The 11436-nt window shown below is 36.2% G+C and overlaps 1 long non-coding RNA gene and 5 other non-coding genes across 6 annotated transcripts; all 6 read right to left on the bottom strand.

Moving 5' to 3' along the window:
* Positions 1-684: 684 nt before the first annotated feature.
* On the bottom strand, positions 685-7909 carry LOC128638665 (uncharacterized). The gene is made up of 6 exons (XR_008399114.1): positions 7213-7909; positions 6683-6768; positions 4353-4393; positions 2701-2726; positions 1992-2019; positions 685-1233 (listed from the first exon to the last, which is right to left on the bottom strand). It is a non-coding gene; the product is annotated as an uncharacterized LOC128638665 (long non-coding RNA).
* Positions 843-911, bottom strand: LOC128639316 (small nucleolar RNA SNORD50). The gene has a single exon (XR_008399180.1). It is a non-coding gene; the product is annotated as a small nucleolar RNA SNORD50 (small nucleolar RNA).
* Positions 1613-1683, bottom strand: LOC128639313 (small nucleolar RNA SNORD50). The gene has a single exon (XR_008399178.1). It is a non-coding gene; the product is annotated as a small nucleolar RNA SNORD50 (small nucleolar RNA).
* Positions 2376-2446, bottom strand: LOC128639311 (small nucleolar RNA SNORD50). Its single transcript, XR_008399177.1, has one exon. It is a non-coding gene; the product is annotated as a small nucleolar RNA SNORD50 (small nucleolar RNA).
* On the bottom strand, positions 3116-3208 carry LOC128639306 (small nucleolar RNA SNORD35). The gene has a single exon (XR_008399172.1). It is a non-coding gene; the product is annotated as a small nucleolar RNA SNORD35 (small nucleolar RNA).
* On the bottom strand, positions 4455-4544 carry LOC128639308 (small nucleolar RNA SNORD35). Its single transcript, XR_008399174.1, has one exon. It is a non-coding gene; the product is annotated as a small nucleolar RNA SNORD35 (small nucleolar RNA).
* Positions 7910-11436: the final 3527 nt, after the last annotated feature.

Raw genomic sequence — 11436 nt, 5'->3', positions numbered from 1 at the left:
ATAAGATAGTGCCTCTGTGAACGCGCATTGACCTGACTAAGACAAAGGGGTGAGAACGCTTCCTGTAATAACAGCGATAAAGACGGAAGTGGCATGGGGGAGGAGGATTGAATATAACGGCTGCATATACAAAGATTGGATTACAGGTAAAATAAAGAATGTAAAGCGAAAAAGTTAGCGACTACCTTATTATTGATATTTATTTTAAATAAATGAGGTCAATAAATATAAACTTTACCTTACCTTTAAATCTATGTTTGTTATGCAAAACTGGGAAAGGTAAGGGATTATCTATAAATAAAAATAGATCTTGAGTAGACTGTCCCTTTGACCAACTAAGATTATTTCAAATATAAGCAACTGCATTTTTCTTAAATTGAAAAATCCTTTAAGCCTGTTCCTGGGCAGATAGGACAGGCCACACAGACAGGGAGTCCTAGAACAAAGTAAACCATGCAGAGCTGGGATACCGTTTTTAAAAGTACAGTGTACACTAAAATGAATACAATTGAACAGTTTATATAAAAGATGAGTCAAGAGTCCAAAAAAAGGAAAACTGTTTTATTCTTATCTTTGGACTGACTATTTTGTATACACTTTTTAAAGAATACCATTTTTACTCTGTTGGTTGGAAAGGGGGGGGGGGGGGGTAAGAAAAAAAAAAAAAAAACACAACACCACAAGACAAGGAAAGTAAGCTTTATTTTGTAAAATAAACCATTTTAATTTCCATAATATATGAAGTCCCAAGGCTTGATTCCTACAAAGAAAATATGAAAAATGTTTAGAGGCCAAGTACATTTGCGCCAATCATTTACAGGAGTTATAAAATTAAAGACAGACACTCAGAAGTCAGATCCGTTAAAAAGTTGTCATCAAAAGTCAGGTTCGGGATAGACTCATCATTGTGTAGCGCTTTCTGTTCAATACATGAGTTTGTAAAGGGGAATGCCATCCAAATGTTATAGCTGCTCAAAGCATTAGGTTCTTTTCAGAGCCGATATCTTGTGAAAGTGACACTAAAATCTGTAACTCCAGCCCTTATGTTGCACTCCCAAGAAGATCTCCAGCTACAAAAAGCCAAATGTTGCAAGTAGCTGCCTTAGGATGGAATCAAACAGAATTTCATAAGGAAACTAATGTCCCCATCAGAAAAGTTTGATTATGTTGGCAAGGGACAGGAACATAGGACTTAATATGCATACCTTGCAGTTGAAAAGCTCATGAAAACTCCTGTAATAAAAGACATGAGATTAGTTAATTACAAAGCCAAAGCTAGTCATTAGTGTATAGGGACATGTCTCATTGCCGATGTATGCTAATAGTACACAACAGTATATAATGAAAAAAACAAAACAAAAAACAGATTAAAATGTAACTTGGCACATTTATAAGGTAAACAGCTATCGCTATTCAGGGATATGAATGTTCCTGGTCTCCTTTATGCTTTTTGCAATCTAATAAACCAGTTACTGTGTAGAATGCTGGATGCTAAGGCACATTCCCCCTATGAGGTTTTTTTTGTTCAGACGCATGAGCAGACATTTTACAGAAAAAGCATGCAAGGTATTTATTTTTAGGGGGATAACTCCTTTACAAACCCTAAATGAGACACTCAGAAGTCAGATCCGTTAAAAAGTTGTGTCATCACAAGTCAGGTTCGGGATAGACTCATCATTGTGTAGCGCTTGCTGTTAAATAGACATGCATTTGTAAATAGCAATGCCACCCAAATGTGATGGCTGCGCAAAACATTCAGCTCTTTTTAGAGAAAGATTTTCTTGTGAAAGTGAAACACTAAATCTGTAAATCCAGCCCTTATGTTGCTCAAGAAGAAATCCAGCTCTGAAAAGAGCCAAATGCTGCGAGCGGCTGCCTTAGTAAGGTAGCAAACTGAATTTTATAAGGTAACTAAATGTCCCCATCAGAAAGCAGTTTCATTATACTGGAAAGGGACAAGGACATAAAACTGCAGGACTTAATATGCATACCTTGTGGTTGAAAAGCTCATGAAAACTCCTGTAATAAAAAAGACAAGAAATGAGTTAACTACAAAGCTGGTCAGTGTATAGGGACATGTCTAATTGCTGATGTATGCAAATAGTACATTACAGTATAAATGTACTTGTTGGCACAATTTATAAGGTAAACCACTATTCAGGGATATGCACGTTCCTGGTCTTCATAGTATGCTTTTTTGCCATCTAATCAACCAGTTAGTGTAGAATGCTGGATGCTGAAGCACATTCCCACATACCTCAAGTATGAGGTATTCCATTTTTTGAACAGAAGCACGAGTCTACATTTTACAGAAAAAACATGCAAGTTTAAGGTTTTTACTTTTAGGGGGATAACTCCTTTACAAAAACTAATGACACTCAGAAGTCAGATCCGTTAAAAAGTTGTGTCATCACAAGTCAGGTTCGGGATAGACTCATCATTGTGTAGCGCTTGCTGTTAGACATGAATTTGTAAATAGCAATGTCACCCAAATGTGACAGCAGCGCAAAGCATTAGTCTCTTTTCAGAGCCAGATTTCTTGAAGAAATCTAGCTCTGAAAAAAGCGGAATGCTGCGAGCAGCTGCCTTAGGATGGTAGCAAACTGAATTTCATAAGGAAACCAATGTTCTCACCAGAAAGCAGTTTGATTATGCTGGCAAGGGACAAGGACACAAGACTGGAGGACTTAATATGCATACCTTGCAGTTGAAACTCATGAAAACTCCTGTAAAAGAAACAGACATGAGCTAATTGCTGATGTATGCTAATAGTTTCACAATATCAACAGGTTTAATGTATATATACTAGTCTGATGCCTGTCACATGATAGAGGGGGCTGGAGAATGGCAGAAAAAACAACCATTACTGCTTATTTGAAAATCAGAGTAAGTGTTATTGCATTGTCTTATTACAATATGTATTTAGTGGTTCTTTTTAACTACATTGGTTTAAGCTTTTAAAATTAACATACAAATCAGACTTATGGGCTCAGTTTAGTTACATTATCTGTTCAAACACAACCAATAAAAATACATTACAATTTGAGAAACTCTGCACTATCAGACATGAATGTATAGAAGTGTGACCCAACAAGACAACATTAATATGCATGTTTGTGCAGCATCAGCTAAGCCATCAGGCACTATCGTCAAAGCCTCTTCACCAATGAGGCTTGGAAGACCATCGTGAGAAACAGCATCATCTGCAAGAACATTGCTTTAATACCCTTTTCGATAAAGGATGTTTTTCATTCATAAGTTCAGTAGCCTACCCCCATTCAGCAGGAGTGGATTTTCCCCCTTGTTTCAAAACAGATTGCTGTAACTTGACTTTCAAGAAGTCAAAGTTAAGAGTGCAGGAAAGTAATTTACAATTAAATGACCACAATAGTACCAAAAAAAAAGGCTCCAATTTGTTCTAGCATGACATTAAGGTGATCAACCCTGCACTACTGTGTTACCACCACAAAGGTTGTAAACACGGATGTACCACTCGGGGCCAACAAAGCATCGCTGCACCTGAGCAGCAACTACTAGTTAGCAGCACTAGTCACATGACTCAGCTGTGTCACATATGCTGCTGAATGGGTCAATTGAGGCTACCACTCAGGGCCAGCAGTGCTTGTGAATTAAACCCCTTTGTGCGTTAAGTTTACTCATGCAGTATACTTTAAAACTTACTGGTTTGCCAACCTTAATATATAAAAAAAATGTACAATATAACAAGGTACAAACCATGCATGGTTATTTTTGTATTACATTAACCTTCACTTTATTCATACTCATCCTAAAGATTCCTTTAAACAAGTACAAACTTGACCACTTAACTGCATATAGTGTGTTATTAGCAAAATTGATGAAGTGCCCAGTTAATAATCCTATTAAAAACAAGGGCACTTTAATTCATCAAGATTGACATTTCAAGCATTTTTTTCAAAAACTTAAACTTTTAACCCTGAAAGCTGCTCCATCGATTCCCCCTGAAGCCTTACACGTTAAAATAAGACGAATCCGGCTTCCTCCAATCATGGCCTGAGGGAACGCCGTGATTGGATGAAGCCGGAGTAGTCATTTTGGACCCGCAAAGAGGACTTTCGACAGGCAGAGGAAGAGCAGCTCTCAGGATTAAAAGGTAAGTTTTTTAAAAGAGAAAACGCTTGAAATGTCAGTTTTGATAAATTAAAGTGCCCTTGTATTTAATAGGATTATTATAAACCTGGCACTAATTTGTCAAAATTGACCTTCACTTGAAGCCCAATAGCCATCAGTTAAACACCCCCCCCCCACATTTAAATTCTTTAAAATTGGTATCTTAGTATACATTTTAATTTTAAATAGACGCATTAACATACCTTTGTTGACACTGCCCAGAAACACATCAAGTATAGCCAAGCTGAAAAACAAAATATATAAATTTAAGTACATAAAATGGTGTTCTAATTAATATGCATATTTGATTAGCATCAGCAAAGCCATTCGGCATTATCGTCAAAGCCTCTTCACCATTGAAGCTTGGAAGACCATCGTGAGAAACATCATATGCAAGAATGTATTAAAGGATATTACTGTAATAGGATTCCCTTGAATGTTCTTAATGGGTTATGCCAGCAGCAGTGTAAGTAAAGGTAAACTTTGGTGGATGAAAGCCTGTTTTTTTTTAAAACTACTATTAAAAACAGGGGCACTTTTAATGCATCAAAGTTTACAAAGCAGCAGTTTTGATAAACTGCTGATTTGTAAACTTGATGAATGAAAGTGCCCCTGTTTTTAATAGTATTTTTAAAAAACTGGCTCTCCTTAATCAAAGTTTAACTTCACTTTAAAGGGCCACTAAACCCAAAATCTTTCTTTCATGATTCAGATAGAGAATAGAAATTTAAACATTACAATTTACTTCTATTTATTTTGCTTCATTTTTTAGATATCCTTAGTTGAAGAAAAAGCAATGCACATGGTGAGCCAATCACACAAGGCTTCTATGTGCAGCAACCAATCAGCAGCTACTGAGCATATCTAGATATGCTTTTCAGCAAAGAATATCAAGAGAACAAATAGAAGCAAATTAGAAAGGTTTAAAATTGCATTCTCTTTCTAAATCATGAAAGAAATGTGGGTTTCATGTCCCTTTAAGAGATACTAAACCCACATTTTTTTTATTTTATGGTTCAGATGGAGAACTTTCTAATTCACTATATCATCAACTTTTCTTTATTCTTTTGCTATCTTTATTTAAAGAGCAGAAATGTAAAAGCTTAGCAGAAAGCCCATTTTAGGTTCACCTGCATGGATAGTGCTTTCATTTAACCACCAATAAGCAAGTATAACCCAGGTTCTCAATCAGAAGTGTGCCGACTATGTATTACATTTCTACTTTTTAAATAAAGATAGCAAGAGAATGAAGAAAAAAATAGGAGTAAAACAGAAAATTGCATGCTCTGAATCATGAAAGATGTGGGCTAGTGTCCCTTGAATAAATCTGAAATTTTGTATTGCAAATAGCTGATTTAGCTCACTAAACTCATGTTAAAGTGAATGTAAATTTTAATGCTTAAGTGCCTGGTTTTGACAATTAAAGGAGCACTTTAATTCATCAAAATTTACATGTCACTTGTGAAAAAAACCCTACAATTTACCCTTTTAATCTTGACAGCCGATCCAGCATCCTCCACCTGTCGCAAAGCCTCTTCCTAGGTCTAAAATGAGGAATCCTGCTTTCTCCAATCACGGCATTCAATGAGACACTGATTCCCCCGGGGGGAAGCCGTGATTGGAGGATGACCAATCCATCATTTCGGACGTCAGAAATGGCTTGCGACTACACAAAATATAACAGAAAGACAGTAAGCCACTTTAAAGGGAAAATTGTTTTTCCCTTAAAGGGATATGAAACCAAATTATTTCCTCTTTCATGATACCGATATAGCTTCCAATTTTTACATACATTAAAGCTATAGTCTATTCCAAATTAAACTTTCGGGATTCAGAGAACACAATTTTAAGCAACTTTCCAATTTACTCCTATTAATTTTTCTTCATTCTCTTGCTATCTTTAGTTGAAAGAAAGCTTAGGAGCCGGCACATTTTTGGTTCAGCTTGCTGATTGGTGTCTTCATTTAGGTCCTGAACCAAAACTGGGCTGGCTCCTATGCTTAGATTCTTGCTGTTTTAGTTAAAGATACCAAGAGAACGAAAAAAATTGATAAAAGGAGTAAATTAGAAAGGAACTTAAAATTGCCCGCTCTCTGAATCATGAAAGTTTAATTCTGACTAGACTATTCCTTTAATTTAGTCATTATCTTCATTCTCTTAGTATATTTATTTGAAAAGCAGGAACGTAAGCTTAGGATTCAGACATTTTTGGTTCAGCACCAGGGTAGCACTTGCTAATTAGTGGTTCCATTAAAAAAAAAAAAAAATGTTATACTCACTTTAAAGTGATTGTAAAGTTAGGCTACCGCTCAATTTTTTGGAAAATAAATAAATGAAGGGCACTTTAGACTAAACTCATTATGTCAATTTTCATGAATGAAAGTGCAACCGTTTAATTTTTTAAAACCGAGCACTCACATGAAAATTTACCTTCACTTTAAAACCCTGCAAACAAGCTGCAGGTTAGCTAATGTTACAGTATTACAAAGTTACAGCACTGTAATTGTTAAGCTATAACTACAGGTTATCATACCTTTATTAGCAGCACATTTCTCAGCAGCAGAACATGTTGTTCCTCAGCATTTACTTTATCCAGTTACAACTCCGCCATATTGAGCTCTATAAAGAAAGTGAGTGTAAGTGATCAAACTGACAACCCCCCCACCGCAATGCTCTAGTTGGAAACTCCCAAGTATAATGCTTTTACAACCCTCAGGCATTATGCACGCCAATTAATAACCTATACACGTAAAGTGGTGTGCAGTACAATACTAATTTGCTATAGCCATTGACACATAGGAGTAAAATTGAATAACTACACATCTCACCACCACCTGATCACATTGCTATTACTAGGCCCGCATTGCTATTACTAGGCCAGCTGCAGCTACACCTGATCACATTGCTATTACTAGGCCCGCTGCAGCTACACCTGATCACATTGCTATTACTAGGCCCGCTGCAGCTACACGTGTAGTGAGGAGCTTGCGCAGCCTCGTGGAATAAGCCGTACTAATAAAAACATAATAACCGCAACTGCAGACTACATTACCCTATACTCACTTCAAGGTGGAAAGCGGCGTGCGCGCTCAGTACAGCTAAAGGGCAGCGCCATCACGAAGCTCCCAACTATTCACCGACTGCACAGTATGTATGATCCGAAAGAACAAGCAACGTCGCGGCCGCGCTTATAAAGGCAACACTGAGAGGACGTGACGTCACGTGACGAGAGCGTCCCACAAACCAAGTGATTGGGTAAACCGTTCACATCTACATTTATTTAAACTCACTGTCTGTGATGTCTGTGATCAGAGAAAATGGCAGGGCGGCACTGGGCATGATTTATTTCATACACTAGTGAGTTATTTCCTATCTGTTGCCTTTAAAATGTAGTACAGTTTTTTGATTTGTTAAAGGGATGCTCCTCTGCTGAACAATAATATTTCATCGCTTGAGGTGTGTTTCTATTAACCAATAAAGCAGAGGGAGTCCTACTTAACAACCAATGAGCAATTGGTCCCAGTTCTACACAGACATGCACTTTGATAAAAAAAAAAAACAGATTTGCCAGACCCTTTTCTCCATTAAAAAAAATAAATATATTTTAAAAAAATGTTGTTTACTTTAGCAGAAATTGCTTTTAATGAATGATATAGAGCCTAACTTCTAAATGACAAGGTTTTAAAAAAGTTTTTTTAAAAGCTGGAAACTGAAGCATTTACTATTAGCGAGTTTAAATGATCAGAGACTGCAAAAGCTCATTACAGGGACATTTAACACTAGATTTATCTTTTTGTAAATGTTTTGTAGATGATTCATTTATATAGCCCATCTGGGTGTGTTTTTGTAAAAATGTATTTTTTTAATAACTAACCAAGCCCCAAAGTTTTAGATGTATACTGATGTCTACAGATTCTTGCAGGTCCTGTTTGTATACTCTGTCTTTTCATATGCAAGGGAGGGTCTGCTGTTCCTGTTTTCTAAGCCCCCACTGGGTGTCCCAGCCTAACCTTATTAACAGTGCTAAACTGGAAGCTTCTAATTAGGTTTTTAAAAGGTTTTATACTAGATTTTTACATCTGTATCTGTGCATATTATTCTTTATAGTAGTGTCTATTATATGCAGTTATATAAAAATTGGTGTATGCAGTCCCTTTAAGGGTTAGATTAAGAGTGGAACCTTCACAGATACACACAAGCGAAAAGGGGTCTATCGTGGGTGTTTGCACGCATCAGGTTTTTCACTCATATTACAAGTTAACAATAAACGTGATGGCTTGAGCGCAATTTAAGTTAACGCTCGTCAGGATAACGCGACCTCAAAGCTCTGGTCAATAGTTTCGCAAAACAAAAGTATCAAAAATACATTACAAAGTACAGTTACACTTATAATAACGCCGTCTAATAAAAAATATGAAAAAAAAATATTGCACAAAAAAGTTATAAGGGCTCAAAGATATGAGGTCTCAGGTGTTAGAAAAAACATAATTCATGCTTACCTGATAAATTATTTTCTTTCTTGGCAGTGAACAAATTCATTCATTACCTATTGGAAATACTTCACCTGGCCACCAGGGGGAGGCAAAGATACCCCAAACAAAGCATTAAATATCCCTCCCACTTCCCCTACCATCTCAGTAGTTGAAGCTGAGGATAAGGAAAAGTAGAGAGATACAAGGGTTACAGAGGTTCCAAAGACTGCCGTCAGTACAGTACGTTCGTGGACTCTCACTGCCAAGAAAGAAAATAATTAATCATATAAGCATAAATTATGTTTTCTTTCTAATGGCAGTGAGAGTCCACAAATTCATTAATTTACCTATGGGAAACCAATACTCAAGCTGTGGAGGACACAAAATGAATAGGAAGGGAAAGCTAGGGAAGGCAGTCCTAAGTACGAGGCACCACCGCTTGAAGAACCTTTCTCCCAAAAGATGCCTCAGCTGAGGCAAAAACATCAACTTTGTAAAATTTTGTGAAACCATGCAATGAGGACCAAGTAGCAGCCTTACAAATCTGTTCAACTGAAGTCTCATTCTTGAAGGCTCAGGAAGAAGAAACCGCACGGTAAAATGTGCAGAATCTGGGATGGAGGCTGCTGGCCTGCTTCTATATAAGCCATGTGAAACAAACATCTGAGCCAGAATGATACGGAAACAGCAGTGACTTTCTGACCGTTGCGCTTACCAGAATGTAGGACAAATAAGAAAGATGATTGACGAAATTCCTTGGTAGCATGAAGGTACAAATTTAAAGCTCTAACCATGTCCAGAACATGTAACAGCCTCTCCTTAGAATAAGAAAGATTAGAACAAGGAGATGAAACTGCAATTTCCTGATTAATATTGTGAGTTGAAACAACCTGAGGTAAACACCACATCTTTGTCCGCAAAACAACCTTCTTCGCATGAAAAAATCAGATAAGGCGGATCACACTGAAAAGCAGACAATTCAGAATCTCTATGTGCAGAAGAAAAGCTAACAAAAAGCAAAACTTTCCAAGATAAAAGTTTTAATATTAAGAAGAGTGCATAAGCTCAAATGGAGCCTGATGTAGACTTCTAAGAACAAGATTAAAGTGATTGTAAGGTTAATGATCCACGGACACTGCTATGCATTTTGCATGCTGGGAAGAATCTATTTGCTATCGGCTAGATTACGAGTTTTGCGTTATGAGTGAAAAAGCCTCATAACGCTTCATTTTCCCTATCGCTGCTATTACAAGTTTCCGTATCGCCACAAATATCACCATCTACGCTCAAATTCATACCGCTCACACAGACCCAGTAGTTAATGATATATCGATAACACAAACATCCACAAATCACTTCAAAAAAATTATCCAAAGTACACTTACACTCATACAAACACTCGACAATATTTATTTTTTATATTAAAATTTTTCATGTCAAAATGGAATGGATCAAAGTTACGAGATCTCGGGTGTTTGAAAAAAAATGCACACAAACCCATTTTACATTGACTTACATAGACATACGGGAACATACACTCATCTAGCTACATCTAACAACAAATATTATCACATACGTACAGAATTAGATACATACAAACAATATACAGCACATTACCTACACAAAACATATTTTTATTATGAAATTAACACGATTTAGCTACTTTTTCACATAAGAACATGATGTCACTCACTTTACGCTCAACACAAGTGTTGGATTTTTTTTCTCTGGACATTTCTCTCCTCCATTGACTTCTATGGGGAAGACGTGCTCGTGCACGCGACTGGCAGATTTACCTAACGCACAAAAACATTTTTGACTTTAAACTCTTAATACCAGCGTTAGAATTGCGGCACTAATTCATTCATTCTTGCGTTAGTACCGCTATGACAAATAGATCAAGAAATTACTATTTCCCTATGGAGTTATGGCTTTTACTTGTGTGAACATCACTACAACATCACATTCTTAAAGGAAATTACATTACATCAACTAGAAATCAACATCAATTCTATCATCAACAATACAAAATCGGTTTCCACAATTAAATCATATTTAAACGGACAGAAAATTATTTTTTAACATTTCAGTCTTCACAAACAGTAGCCAATTTTAAACACGTCTCATTTACGTATATTATAACATTTCATTTATTCAACTCATATGCTTGGATGAACAGCATATCTACATAGGCTCAACAGATGATGATTGATGGATGCACATGCATGCCTTTTGCCATTGACTCATACATGTGCATTGATATTCAGGCAAAAAAACAGATATAAACAATGAACACATTTACATCATACAACTTCATTGGAAGGTTGGTTAACATTGGATTCTCTCTCGGAATCACAAAACAGAAATTAAGGCTTTAGTGTCCCTTTAACATCACGATTCACTCATAATATACCATTAGGAATTACGTACAATAATAACATATCATTAGAAAATATTAGAGCTGTCACTTTTTTGGAAGGAACAACAATGCTATACTGCTTTATATAAATCAGCATATATGGGATAGAATCACAATACAGTACATATACAGGGAGTGCAGAATTATTAGGCAAGTTGTATTTTTGAGGATTAATTTTATTATTGAACAACAACAATGTTCTCAATGAACCCAAAAAACTCATTAATATCAAAGCTGAATATTTTTGGAAGTAGTTTTTAGTTTGTTTTTAGTTTTAGCTATTTTAGGGGGATATCTGTGTGTGCAGGTGACTATTACTGTGCATAATTATTAGGCAATTTAACAAAAAACAAATATATACCCATTTCAATTATTTATTTTTACCAGTGAAACCAA

The sequence above is a fragment of the Bombina bombina genome, chromosome 8 (genome assembly GCF_027579735.1).
Source record: "Bombina bombina isolate aBomBom1 chromosome 8, aBomBom1.pri, whole genome shotgun sequence".
Classification (NCBI taxonomy): Eukaryota; Metazoa; Chordata; class Amphibia; order Anura; family Bombinatoridae; genus Bombina; species Bombina bombina.
This window is presented reverse-complemented; position numbering and strand designations above follow the sequence as displayed.